At 42.5% G+C, this 15217-nt stretch overlaps 1 protein-coding gene across 3 annotated transcripts in view; it reads left to right on the top strand.

Annotated features, from left to right (window-relative positions):
- Positions 1-15217, top strand: part of ITGAE (integrin subunit alpha E) — a 69893-nt gene that overhangs the window by 48874 nt on the left and 5802 nt on the right. The gene's annotated exons all lie outside the window — the stretch shown is intronic.

Below are 15217 nucleotides of genomic sequence, written 5' to 3'. Positions count from 1 at the left end.
AAGTTGGGGAGAACCATTATCTTTATAGTATTATCTTCTTACTTAGAAATATGGCATTTCTGGCCTCTCGCCTTCTGAGATGGCCCACACTCTGTGGAGTGTGTTTCTCTCTAAATAAATCCACTTCTTACCTATCAAAAAAAGAAAAAGAAAAAAAAAGAAAGAAGTATGGCATTTCTCCACTTGCTGAGATTTTTTAAAACACCCTGCAACAAGATTTGTAATTTTCTTCAGAGAGGTCTTAATTTACAAAGATTTTAATTTCCAGCTGTATTATATTTTGTATTTACATTTTTGTATTTTTTTTTACTGCTACTCTGAAAAATACCTTTTTTCCCCCTGACTGATTATATAGAGTTTGTATTTAATTGGTTGTTTTGAATATTTATCTTATCTGCCATCTTACTGGACTCTGTTTTTTAATAGCTTTTCTGTTGATTTCAAAATCCTATCTGCACATAATGGTAATTTGGAGTCTTTCTGATACACTTTTTCTCATCCTTACGTCTTTGGCTGGAACTTGTGGGGCTCTGAGCAGTTATCTCTGGGCCTGACTTTCATGGGAGCTTTGCATGCCCTCTGCCTGCATCACAGCCTGCCCTCGGTCCCACTCCCTGCCACTCTGCCTCTGGGTGGTCACTGGGGCTTGGTTGGGGTCCTGTCCACTTCTCATGGAGCCCTTTATCTTTCCTGTCTGACACGATCAGCTTTTCTGTTGATCAGAATCCGTCTGCTTTATTTGTTTCAGGAATTCCTTTATATGTTGGTCCCTTTATTTATACCATTCTCTGTTTTTCAATGCTGCTGCATTTATTAATGGATCTTATTTACAGACATATGTTGTTTTATTGCACTTTCCTTTATTGGGTTTTGCAGGTACTGCATTTTTGACAAACTGATGGTTTGTGGCAGCCCTGTGTTGCACAAGTCTGTCAGCACCATTTTTCCAACAGCATTTGCTCACTTCATGTCTCTGTCACGTTTTTGGTAATTTCTGAAATATTTCAAACTTTTATGACATTTGTTATGGTGATCTGTGATCTTTGATGTTACTCATGTAATTTTTTTGTTTTTTATTTTTAAATTAAGGTATGTACATTGTTGTGTTAGACATAATGCTATGACACACTTAATAGACTACAGTGTAGTGTAAACATAACTTTTATATGTACTGGGAAACCAAAAATTTGTATGACTCGCTTTATCATGATATTTGCTTCACTGTGGTGGTCTGGAACCGAACTTGCAATATCTCTGAGGTGTGCCTTTGAAGGAGAAGAAAGAAGTAAGTTTGCTTAGGTGTTTCCCTGTTGTTGGGCTCAGGAGTTGTGTCCAAGTTTTCATTATTATAGGTGACTTGTAGTCCCTGCTTTTATACTTTTTTTTTTATAGCAAATAAGATCCCACTTCGATTGTAACAGCCAAGACTTATATTGACCATCTGTAAGCTGTTGACTGACTGAGCTGGGCTGATCTGACTGGGTTAGACCAATGTCATTGTAGTCAGGAGACTTCGTAAGGGACCAGTCTGTGAGGAGGAAGAGACTTAAATGGAGACATGGTTACACTGTATAAATGCATGTGCTATTGGCTTGGGCCAAAGCCTTGTCTTTCTTCTAAAAGGTGCCCGTCTAGTGCCAGACCTTTCCCATTTCCTGTTCACCCTCCTCTGCCTGGGAACAGGACATGCCAAAGCTTGCATAGATCCAAGGACAGTGGGTCATGTCACAGGGCCAGTGTCCCGGCCAGAAAAGGACTAAGATGGAGCCAGCTGGACACTAGCATGGGGGAAAGTGCCCCTGTGGTTTCTCTTGTTTTCATCTCCCCTGCTACAGGCTAGTGAGTGCTGATTCAAATAACCTTTCTCTCTCATGATAACATCTGAACTTTGAATTGGATTGTTGGAGGGATGAAATAAGCAGATGTGAATATCTAAATTGGTCAAACTATTTAGGCCTAATTAGACACTGAGAAAGGAGCATTCCATTCAGCCAAGCCCAGCAGTCTGAAATTATCTGTACTAGTATATTAGTCTGTGCACATTTTCTCTAATATCCATACAAGGAGGGATATTTGGTTAAGATCAGGCTTTAGGTATTTTGGGGTCTCCTAGCCATAATTATAACCTTGAAATAGTGCCAGAATTTTACCATTACTTTAAGAACAGCTCTAGTAAATGGAATCAAGGGAATCTTAGTCACTTCAGGAAGGGTAGTTGTTCAAATATCAAGAGTTCAGGAGGTGGTAGCTGGATGCACCTAAACAGGCAGTTCCCAACTCCAGTTGACTTTATTTTGATTAGTGGAAGGACGTTTTGAAAAGTATGTAAGTAATACATAGATAACACTCTCAGAGTGAGATCAGAGTGAAAAGTGAAAATATGCTTTAGTCACAACCTTGCCCCATCCTGTGCCCCTCCTTAGAAGCTGAGGTCAGCTGGCTTAGCATGTATCCTTCCAGACCATATTCGGTGATTTTGTAAATATTCACATATGTACATATACAAGTACATGGGTTTTGGGGTTTTGTTTTGTGTGTGTTTTACATAAACAGGATCATAACTTCCACCATTGGTGATAATTTATGACCATTTTCAAGGAGCCAGCGTCAGAGACAAAATGCTGCTGCTGAATGCAGGTTTGGGGGGAGAGGGAGAGGCAACACGTTGGGTTAATGTGTGTTTGGGGAAATCAATAACTTAAGTTTGTGTAGGTCATTACACTTTGTAAAGCTTTTTCCAGAAGTGGACTTAAACACATTTGGTAATTGCCCTTCAATGCCAAACAGCTTTCCAGAAAGATTGAACCACATTACGTGGTTATCAGCAGCGTGAACGAGCCTGGGATCTCTGTTTTTACTTTGTTTGCTTAATGGGTATATAATTGTAGCTTTGCTTTCCTTTTCTTTTTTTTTTTTAATATCGGCAAGACCGTGTATTTTCCCATGAAATCAGATTTTTTTTTGTAATCATAACAAATTTAATTTTTTTCTTCCAGTTTTACTGAGATATAACTGGCATACAGCACTATGTAGGTTTAAAGTGTACAACATAATGACTTGATTTACATACATCATGAAGTGATTACACAATAAATTTAGTGAACATGCATCATCTCCTATAGATATAAAATTAAAGAAATACAAAAAAAAATTTTTCTTGTGATGAGAGTGCTTAGGATTTACTCTTAACAGCTTTCATATACAACAAATTTAATTTTTGATTAAAAAATTAAATAGGTAAAGATTATGATTATGATACTTCTTGAGTCACATCTGGAAGCTCAAGATATACCCGACAATGTAGAATAGAATTATCTAGAATTCAAAAGACAGATCCAGAAGTCATAACATGAAATAAAGGAGTCTGGAGGTAGAAAAGAAATAAGTAGAGAAGTAATTGTCTTTCTGAGTCCCAGGCAGGATTAACGTAAGAATATATGTGTAGACACATGTTGATGAAATTCCTGAAGTCCAAGGATAAGGCCAGATCTTAAAGTTTTGAGACCCAAAGAACAGATTATTTATTTGCAATGGAAAGAGAATCAATTAGCCTCAGACTTTTTTTTATCAGTAACACTAACAGTTAAATTCCTGGAGCAACATTTGTAGAATCCTGAGGGAAGAAGACTAAGGCCCCAAAATTAATAACCAGGAAAAGATATCATTCATTTGTCAGGGCAAAATAAACATTTTCAGAAGTGCAGGCATTTAAAAAGTATTCTGTCCATGTACTTATCTGAGGACAACACTTGGGGAAATACTCTATCAAATGACAGTTGGTTCAGAACAGAAATCCCAAGATAGGGAAAGACAAAAAGGAGAGGAATAATGGGAGCAACGAATCTTGCAATATACGTATTATTAAAGTTAAATATATAATAATTATGTGACTAGGACTTTGTAATATAAATGCTAAGTAGGGACTTTTGAAATAGAAGAGTCATCCTTTAAAGAAAAACTTAACAACCTAGAACTAAAGCTTCTATCCTGTTTGGGGTTGAGGGAGGTGTGAGCAGCTATAGATGCTTGGTGCATGTGTGTTAAAAATACATATAGTATAAAAATACATGGGGGCTTCCCTGGTGGCGCAGTGGTTGAGAATCTGCCTGCTAATGCAGGGGACACGGGTTCGAGCCCTGGTCTGGGAGGATCCCACATGCTGCGGAGCAACTGGGCCCGTGAGCCACAACTACTGAGCCTGCGCGTCTGGAGCCTGTGCTCCGCAACAAGAGAGGCCGCGACAGTGAGAGGCCCGCGCACCACGATGAAGAGTGGCCCCCGCTTGCCACAACTAGAGAAAGCCCTCGCACAGAAACGAAGACCCAGCACAGCCAAAAATTAATTAATTAATTTAAAAAAATTCCCCTTCCTTTAAAAAAAATACATGTATAACGTTTTTAAAAATTAATTTATTTTTGGCTGGGTTGGGTCTTCGTTGCTATGCACGGGCTTTCTCTAGTTGTGGCGAGCGGGGGCTACTCTTCGTTGTGGTGTGCAGGCCTCTCATTGCAGTGGCTTCTCTTGTTGCAGGGCATGGGCTCTAGGAGCGTGGGCTTCAATAGTTGTGGCATGTGGGCTCAGTAGTTGTGGCTCGTGGGCTCTAGAGCACAGGCTCAGTAGTTGTGGCACACGGGCTTAGTTGCTCCCCGGCATGTGGGATCTTCCTGGACCAGGGCTCGAACCCATGTCCCCTGCATTTGCAGATGGATTCTTAACCACTGCACCACCAGGGAAGCCCCCACATATTGTATAACATTATTATTTTCTTTTGATAGAATATATATATTTGAAGATGAGTCAGGAATATGTAGGCATGAGGTGATCTTTAAAGCACAGTAGGACTTCAAAACTGACAGGAGGGCTTCCCTGGTGGCGCAGTGGTTGAGAGTCCGCCTGCCGATGCAGGGGACACGGGTTCGTGCCCCGGTCTGGGAGGATCCCACGTGCCGCGGAGCGGCTGGGCCCGTGAGCCATGGCTGCTGAGCCTGCGCGTCCAGAGCCTGTGCTTCGCAACGGGAGAGGCCACAACAGTGAGAGGCCCACATACCGCAAAAAAAAAAAAAAAAAAAAAAAAACTGACAGGAAAGAAAAGCAAACAGAGGAATGACAGGGAGGAAAAAGGAACAGGAAAAAATGACAGGGATGAAAAATGGCTAATTCAGCAAAAGTAAGAAGAAGGAAAGTGAGATTGTATTTAAGATGGAAGGAATAAAACCAAATACATTAATTACTTCCCTAAGCGTGAATGAACTCAGGAGACAGAGACTTGTCAGATGAGCTGAAAAGTCAGATTCAAATGTGTATTATTTGAAGAAACACTTGTAAAACAAGATAACAAGCAATTTGAAAAATAAATAGACAAAGATATTGGGAAAATGCAACAAAAATGAAGGAGGGGTGGCAATTTTCATATTTGAAAAAGCAGAATTCAGTGTTCAAAACATTAATCAGGACAAAGAGAGGCACTATGTAGTGTCCTTCCAATCACTCCTGGATGGCATCTGGCACTTTCTGGTCTTAGGGCAGTCTCATTGTCAGGTATTAAAGATGAAGTCTGAATTAAAACAAAACTTGAATTTTTTACTACAGCAAATTAAAGGAGAAAAACAATTAGGTTATATGAAAAATGCTACAACGGCATTTGATAACTTAGCAACTTTTCCTAATAAAACTTCTAAGTAGGTTAGGAAGGGAAGGAAGTTATTGTGTAATGATAAAGACATTTACCAAAAATTTTTAGTAAATATTATACTAAATGGCAAATTTCTGAGGCTGTTTCCTTAAAATCAGGCACAGGAGATACATACTCTTAATAATGTGATTCATTATTTGTAGAGATCTGGTCTGATGAAATAGATAAGGGTATGAAATAATTTTGTAATATTAGAAAAGCATAATTTGCCTGTAATTGTAGAGGTCTCAAAAACCCATGAGAATCTAGTAAAAGATTGCTAGAATTAAAAAGAGAATTTATAAAGTGGTATAAGAATTTATAAGAAGTTATAAAGTTACATAAGACACAAACTGATAAGTTGGGTTTTGTTTATGTTTTTCTTATTGTTTTTTTTTTTAATATGAGTAGTAGCCAGTTAGAAATGGACAGGGGAAAATATACCACTTATAATACACACTATTTTTTTTTTTTTTTTTTGCGGTACGCGGGCTTCTCACTGTTGTGGCCTCTCCTGTTGTGGAGGACAGGCTCCGCAGCCATGGCTCACGGGCCCAGCTGCTCCGCGGCATGTGGGAACTTCCCGGACCGGGGCACGACCCCATGTCCCCTGCATCGGCAGGCGGACGCTCAACCACTGAGCCACCAGGGAAGCCCAACACACACTATTTTAAACTTAACAAAATGTTAAAGAACCTAAATAAAAGAAACGTGAAACCTTACTGAAGGACACAAAGTAAGATCTGCACATATGGCAGGCCACACCAAGTTCCTGAATAGCAAGGCTTACTGTCATAGCTATATAAATCTTTCCTAAAATAATATTTCCATGCATTGCAGTTTTCTTTTTTCTTTTTTCATTTGAATCTATTATAGATACATTCACTTACATGAATCTATCGACATTTTCTTCAGATTTTTAAATTTTACTTTTTTTATATACAGCAGGTTCTTATTAGTCATCAGTTTTATACACATCATTGTGTACATGTCAATCCCAATCTCCCAATTCATCACACCACCACCCCCAGCCCCCGCCGCTTTCCCCCGTTGGTGTCCATACGTTTGCTCTCTACATCTGTGTCTCAATTTCTGCCCTGCAAACCGGTTCATCTGTACCATTTTTCTGGGTTCCACATATATGCGTTAATATACAATATTTGTTTTTCTCTTTCTGACTGACTTCACTCGGTATGACAGTCTCTAGGTCCATCCACGTCTCAACAGATGACCCAATTTTGTTCCTTTTTATGGCTGAGTAATATTCCATTGTGTATATGTACCACATCTTCTTTATCCATTCATCTGTCAAAGGGCATTTAGGTTGCTTCCATGACCTGGCTATTGTAAATAGTGCTGCAGTGAACATTGGGGTGCATGTGTCTTTTTGAATTACGGTTTTCTCTGAATATATGCCCAGTAGTGGGATTGCTGGATCATATGGTAATTCTATTTTTAGTTTTTTAGGGAACCTCCATACTGTTCTCCATAGTGGCTGTATCAATTTACATTCCCACCACAGTGCAAGAGGGTTCCCTTTTCTCTACACCCTCTCCAGCATTTGTTGTTTGTAGATTTTCTGATGATGCCTATTCTAACTGGTGTGAGGTGATACCTCATTGTAGTTTTGATTTGCATTTCTGTAATAATTAGTGATGTTGAGCGCTTTTCATGTGCTTCTTGGCTATCTGTATGTCTTCTTTGGACAAATGTCTATTTAGGTCTTCTGCCCATTTTTGGATTGGGTTGTTTGTTTTTTTAATATCAAGCTGCATGAGCTGTTTATATATTTTGGAGATTAATCCTTTGTCCATTGATTTGTTTGCAAATATTTTCTCCCATTCTGAGGGTTGTCTTTTTGTCTTGTTTATAGTTGCTTTTGCTTTACAAAAGCTTTTAAGTTTCATTAGGTCCCATTTGTTTATTTTTGTTTTTATTTCCATTACTCTAGGAGGTGGGTCAAAAAAGATCTTGCTGTGATTTATGTCTAAGAGTCTTCTTCCTATGTTTTCCTCTAAGACTTTTATAGTGTCCAGTCTTACATTTAGGTCTCTAATCCATTTTGAGTTTATTTTTTGTGTATGGTGTTAGGGAGTGTTCTAATTTCATTCTTTTACATGTAGCTGTCCAGTTTTCCCAGCACCACTTATTGAAGAGACTGTCTTTTCTCCATTGTATATCCTTGCCTCCTGTGTCATAGATTAGTTGACCATAGGTGGGTGGGTTTATCTCTGGGCTTTCTATCTTGTTCCATTGATCTATGTTTCTTGTTTTTGTGCCAGTACCATATTGTCTTGATTACTGTAGCTTTATAGTATAGTCTGAAGTCAGGGCGTCTGATTCCTCCAGCTCCATTTCTTTCCCTCAAGACTGCTTTGGTTATTCGGGGTCTTTTGTGTCTCCATCCAGATTTTAAGATTTTTTGTTCTAGTTCCATAAAAAATGCCATTGGTAATTTGATAGGGATTGCATTGAATCTGTAGATTGCTCTGGGTAGTATAGTCATTTTCACAATATTGATTCTTCCAATCCAAGAACATGGTATATATTTCTCCATCTGTTGGTATCATCTTTAATTTCTTTCACCAGTGTCTTACAGTTTTCTGCATACAGATCTTTTGTCTCCCTAGGTAGGTTTATTCCTAGGTATTTTATTCTTTTTGTTGTAGTGGTAAATGGGAGCGTTTCCTTAATTTCTCTTTTGGATTTTTCATCATTTGTGTATAGGAATGCAAGAGATTTCTGTGCATTAATTTTGTATCCTGCAAGTAAGGGTGATTTGACTTAGAATTAGAGAGCAATGTGCTCTCCAGAAGCGGGGGGACCTGAGTCTTGCAGATTCGCTGCTGGGCATTAGGAAGCAGTAGTATTGCTGGGGGTCTGTCTAGATGAGGGACTCTTCCTACGTATCACAGGGAAGGCAGGGCCAGGGTGCCGGCCTCCAGGAGAGGCAGCTGGCAGCTCTGCTCCCGCTCCCTCTGCCCCAGGGTTGGGTTCTGGGTCTGGTTGGCCGACTCCTAGGCCTAGAACCAGCTGCAGTCCTGAGTGGTCGGGGGACTGAAGATATGCTCTCTGGGGAGGCGTCTTCTCTCCAGGGTCTGGGACGGGGGCCTGGGCTAGCCCTGCCCAGAGCACTGGCAGATGTTCTCGAGCTGTTGGCCTTTTTCCTGGGTTTGACTAGTGTCCTACCCTGAGGTAAGTTTTTCTTTATCTTTTTCAGGAGCAGTGAATTAATTTATTCTCTTCACGTGGTAATGGTTCATACTCATGATAACAGAATTCAAACAATGCAAAAATCAGTCTCCCTCATGCCCCAGGCCCCCAGTTGTCCTTTTTTTTTTTCCTCTGAGAAAACCAGGATTACCAGTTTCTTTTTTCTGTGCATTCTTCAAGAGAGAGTTTATGCATATAAAAACATCCTTTAAAATTGCAAATCGTAGTATATAATGTATACACTCTTCTGTATTTTGCTTTTTTTCATTTACTGATCTATCTTGGAGATCATTTTATATGAACTGGAAATCTATTTTATTCTTTTTAATGGATGGTTTGTTGTCCTGTGTATCTGTTTTGGGAGGTATCGTAATTTATTTAACTACACCATTATTGATGAACATTTAAGTTGTTTATAGTATTTTGCCACTTGTGTATTGGAGCAGGTGTAATTTTGAGCAAAGATGAATGTGGTCAGGAATTTTTTCCTCTCTTTGGAGCTGTGAGGTCTGAGATTAACGTTGGACTGCTGGCGTGGGAGAAAACACCACTGGCCCACTTTGGTTCTGCAGACCTTTTAGATTTCCTAGTCTAGCAAAGGCTACCGGCCTAACTCCTGGATTCTACACTGGGGCTTGGGGTCCTTTACCTCCTAGGTGAAGAACTCACAGGTAGAGTAGCAAGTTAAGGACACTAGTACCTCTAGGTCTGGGGTTCCTAACTTGTTTGTTTGCCATAGACCCGTTTGGCGATCTGCTGAAGCCTAGGGACGCCTTCTCAGATAATTTCCCAGCATTTTATTGTGAACATCTTCAAACATACAGAAAAATTGAATTTTACACTGAACACCTGGCTTCTTCCATTAACTTTTTACTATGCTTGCTTTATCGTATTTTTCCATCAGCTTGTTATTAAATATATAAGTTTATAAAGAACCAGTTATATTGAAACAGTGATCAGAATATTAAAATTTTTTTATGGTATGGAGATACATACTTCTTTATTAAGAAAGAAAAATGGGGAAATACCTGTAATTTCTATTGGTGTTAAGATACAGGTACTACTAATACTCTTACGGTTTGTTGCCTACATTCATAATTGAAGGAAATGTTAAATTTCACTTAAAGTGTAGTAAAAATAAATACATAACATTTTTCCATCCAGCTTCACAGACCTACTCTGTTTAGGCTGGGTCATTTAAGAAAAAGCATCTGTTCTACTCCAGGCTTTGTACTTTTGCAGCCGTCTATCAGTCACTCCAGGCACCCTTAGCTGTTCCGTGGAGGAGGAAACAACTTGCCCGAGGCCATGAGCTAGTTTAAGGAGGAATCTTCAGGTCTAATGTTTTTCCACAGAAGCTTCATTACAGGCGGGCAGGGTGTAGGGGAGTGGCAGCTCGGGTGTAGTGGAGGTTTACAGGTGTTGCTGGGGAAGAGGCACAGGTGGAGCTCAGCTCTTCAGGTTCCTGGGCTCTACCCACTAAAGGTCCTGATGCTCTAGTCCGGCTTGGGCTTGGGAATTGGCTTTTGGGGCAAGCACTCTGGGTGAGCTTTGATGTCAAGACCCACACCCTGTGAGATGCTAGTTAATGAGATCAGGGTTTGTTCATCTGATTACACTTTGTCAATGGGTAGCGCTCAGCACAGACTTGGAGTCCTGATGACTAACAAGTTGCTTCAGGAGACAAATTTAACATAATGCTCTAGTAGAATTATCTCTGTTGCAATCTTCTAGAAATATACACTCAAAAATAAAGGCTTAGTCACTCTACTCTTGACACTTCAAATATGCAGGCTAATGGGCAGAGGCAGGATGCTCAGGAATCAACCTTCCCCCCTTCCTCCTTCCCTCCCCCCATCCCCCCTTCTCTTCTGGACGACCACGTATCTCATTGTAGACCCAGTGAGCAGAGTGGTAAAGCCTTTCCTGCCTTCAGAGTCCTATAGGACAGATAAGATGCGCACTCAGCTGTAACTCCCTGAGACAGACGGGTCGGGTCCTGTCCTTTGGGGATTTAGAGGAGGAGAGGGATCCAGGAGGCCTCTGTGAAGGAGACAAAGCCCTGTAAAGGCTGAGCCTTGAAGCCATGACATAGTGAGGAGAGACCCGCCTGAGCGGAGGCACAGGGGTTGGGAAGTGCGGGATGTGATGAAGCTGTCAGTCAGCTCCCCTGAAGCTGGTGTGTGTAAGGGGCTTGTGAGGCCAGAAAGGCAGGTGGGGATAGAGACTGCAACAAAGAGGAAGAATCTGTGGGAGGACTGAGTGCAGGAGCTGTGGACGCCACCCCCACTCTCGGGTTTCACACGAGGATGTCCCGCTTGCTCGTGGTTCATCACTACGGTCCTGTGAACACGAGCAGAGCGAGGTGGGATGGACGAGGGCTGTTTCATGAAGGTGGGGAAAACCCCACAGGGAGCAGCAGCAGCAGCAGGACCATCTTTCTCTACCGTGTACCGTGTTCGTGCTGGCGCCGCTTTGTGGGTTTGGTTGGTTTGAGTTTGAATCTTTATCCTTTTCAGTGCCCAGTAAACCAGCATTTGACGGTTTAGTCTTTTAAAGTGATACCTCAGTGGAGTTTTTCCCCAGGTCTCATTCTGAGAACTGAGTAATGAGTAAGAACCCATCACTTAAGACAGGACTCAGAAATGCTTCCTGCAGAGACAGGCTTCCTTCTTCCTGTTGACTCTTTGAAGCAACATTTATATCTGCTATTTCTTTTTTAAAAAATTTTTAATCTTTATTGGAGTATAATTGCTTCACAATACTGTGTTAGTTGATGTTGCACAACAAAGCGAATCAGCCATGTGCATACACATGTCCCCATATCCCCTCCCTCTTGAGCCTCCCTCCCACCCTCCCTATCCTACCCTTCTAGGTCATCGCAAAGCACCGAGCTGATCTCCCTGCGCTATGTGGCTGCTTCCCACCAGCCAACTATTTGACATTTGGTAGTGTATATATGTCAATGCTACTCTCACTTTAGCCCAGCTTTGCCCTCCCACCCCAAGTCCTCAGATCCATTTTCTATGTCTACCTCTTTATTCCTGCGCTGCAGCTAGGTTTGTCAGTACCATTTGTTTTTTTTTTTAGATTCCATATGTATGCGTTAGCATATGGTATTTGTTTTTCTCTTTCTGACTTACTTCACTCTGCTCACCATGGCTAATTATTAGAGAAATGCAGATCAAAACTACAATGATGTATCACCTCATGCCAGTCAGAATGGCCATTGTCAAAAAATCTAGAAACAGTAAATGCTGGAGAGGGTGTGATGAAAAGGGAACCCTCCTGCACTGTTGGTGGGAATGTAAATTGATAACAACCACTATGGAAAACAGTATGGAAGTTCCTTAAAAAACTAAAAATAGAACTACCATATGACCCAGCAATCCCACTACTGGGCATACACCCTGAGAAATGCTATTTCTTAAATGGACCAGTAATGTCTATTAATGGAATGTGTTTATCAAAGCAGGACTCCTCAGAGCAAAAGAAAAGTTAAAGGATGAACTGCTTCATGAAACCCTTCCCATGCCACGCCTCTCCCACTCGTGTCCCTTCTAGGTCATCCAGGATATTTCAGGCTCTGAAGGAGGGCTCTCCTTGCCTTGTGATGACTTCCTTTTGTGCCCTAGGACAGATTCAGATTTCCTATCTCAGGCCTCGCTTGAGCCCTCCTCTCTGGGGTGGGAAATTGAACCTCGTTCGTTAGGTGTAAGTAACCTCTGAGCCTCTCCTCCAAGGACCACGTTATTTTATGAGATTTGTATTTTATTTCTCTTTTGCTTCCTTTTAATTTTTTGGAGGATATTTTTTGAGTTCATTTTATAATTCCCTATCACTTCACTGCAGCTACCTTAAATCATCCAACGAGACAGTCTTATGAACCAGATGAGATTGGTCAATCCCTTCACTGCCAGCCCCTTTCTTTAAGGTGGATGACAGTCATTATAATGAAGCATGATGTGGATGCCTTTGGGGGAGGAGAGGGAAGGGGGCTTTGACTACTTTGAGAACTAGCCATTCACCCCGACCCCTGACTTACTTGCTAAGCTGATAAGCATTCGCACAGTAGTGGTGGTGAAGATCATTTGAACAGGGTGCCTGTTGAGATGGGTTTAGGTAGAGACTGGAAAAACCACTCAAAGACAGCAGGCAGTTTTCATTCAAGTGGAGAATTCATCTTGGATTTGGAAACATCCCTGACTTGAACTTCTAATAATGCAAACATAAAAAGCAAAGACCCTGGTACTTCCCTGGCGGTCCAGTGGTTAAGACTCGGCGCTTCCACTGCAGGGGGTGCAGATTCGATCCCTGGTAATGGGAACTTCTGCATGTGCGGCCAATAAAAAAGCAAAGACCCCTTCTCCCACTTTGGGTATAATGGGAGTTAGACCTGAACTTGGGGATGTGAGCCGGCCCCAGTGATACGGAGGTAGATTGCAGATACTTAGGTTTGCAGCTCCAGGGAAGTATTTTTCACATTGTTTTGACCATGACCCACAAGAAGAAATGTATTACACATCATTATACACACACACATACTTCAAACAAACATTTCACCAAACTGTCTACACTTACTTCCTTAAACACACTCTGATATTTTCTTTTTGTGAATATGCTGGTTGGAACCCAGTAAACTGATGTCCTGACCCACTGACGGGTCTGGATCTAGCCTAAGAAGCTGTGAGGGAGCCCACAAGGAGGGGTCTGGCCCTGGCCCTGAGAGCAGCGCTTTCCCCTTTGGATGTCCCTCACGTGGTCTGTAAAGCATCTGGATAGTTCTGTCAGAAACTGCAGCCTGGTCTTGGCTGGGCCGTGGGGCGTTCAGGAGGGGCTGCCCACACTGGAGGGCAAACAAGAGCAGGTTGGTGGGCCTCGTCATACAGCGTGATGTCACTCCATTTAGACTGCATCTCCTCTGAGTGCTGGAGGGCCGTGTGAGGGGAGGGCTGAGGAGGAGGCTGGCAGGAGAGTGAGGAAGGGAGGCCTGGTGACAATTCCTAAGCCTTTCCCCCAGGATGATGTCAGCTTCCAAAATCCCCAGTCATGAGTGGAACAGGGTGGCAGCTGAAATCTCCCTGTTTAAAAAGTCAGGCCTGAGTTTCACTCAACAAATATGTACTGACATATTATGTAGCAGTCATAGCGGTGGGCCTGGGGTGCAGGTATGTCCAAAGGCAAGGTCCCTGCCCTCCTGGAGCTTACGGTCTTAGTGGGGGACACAGACAGTAAGTAAATAAGATCATATTCAAGAGTGACAGGCTCTAAGGGAATAAGAAGGGGTAATGGGATAGAAAGTGTTTGGGGTGGAGGCGCTTTTGGTGGGTGGTAGTAAGAACAGGACTTTTTTTTTTTTTTAAGGAAATGGCATTTGAATTGAAATTGATGAACAGTTGCAAAAATCTGTGCTTCCGAAATGGCAGCTTGAGAGCAAAATACAGATTTGCAGGCCCCATCCTAGTCTTAAGGGAATGAAAATATTTGGGGCAGGGCCCAGGAATTTGCATTTTTCTTCCAAATGATACCCACGCTCACTAAAACTAGAGACGTGCTGCCCTGGGGCTTTTACTTTGAGAGGAGGTCACACCTGGTGTGACCAGGGGTCCCTTCCAACTCCCAACTCCCAGAGCCTACGGTTCAAGGAAGGGAACTTATTCCTGTGTGAGAGCCAGGCTAGGGAGAGGAGCAGGACCCCTTCCGGTCAGACTGCAGGATGGCATGAGTGAAACGCAGAAAACGAGCGTGCACAGCCCAGCACACAAGTGCACACGCACACCGAGCTCACCCAGGACCCCGCCTCTCCATGGCTGTCCCACGTTCTGAACCTCATCTTCTCAGAGGTGTCCTCGTCTCTGTTCCCACTGCCTCTGATTTTTTTTTTTTCCTCTAATTTAATTCCACTGTCCGTGAGGGGTTGCAGATTCAGCAGCTAGATGAGGTCCATCTCTTGCTTTGGAAGCATTTCCACAGCGGGCCCCGCCCTCTCTCCAGGCATCTTTAAGATCCCAGGCCTTGGCTGCCTGTCTCCCCATCCCCACCTCACCCATCCTCCCTGCCCTACACAGTTCTCCGTGTTCTGGCCACTGGGGCGTGCCTGGCAACTGACTCCCCGGAGTGGGGGGTTGAAACGGGCCGGCCGCAGCTGCTGCAGTAGGAACGCGCACTTCATCGCAGCCCCCATCCTGTGAGGGGAGGGCGAGGGTTGCCCCAGAGAGCAAGAAAAATCAAGAAACCTGTTTGTATCTTTCTGTCAATGCTCTTTATCCCGTCTTCGCCTCCACTTCCCGTGTTGTAGGTCCCCCTCCCCTGGCCTCAGTTTCCCCGGCCATT

Source organism: Mesoplodon bidens (assembly GCF_964165515.1).
Source record: "Mesoplodon bidens genome assembly, chromosome: 19".
NCBI lineage: Eukaryota > Metazoa > Chordata > Mammalia > Artiodactyla > Ziphiidae > Mesoplodon > Mesoplodon bidens.
The sequence above is the reverse complement of the archived record's forward strand: the minus strand, read 5'-3'. Positions and strand labels throughout refer to the sequence as shown.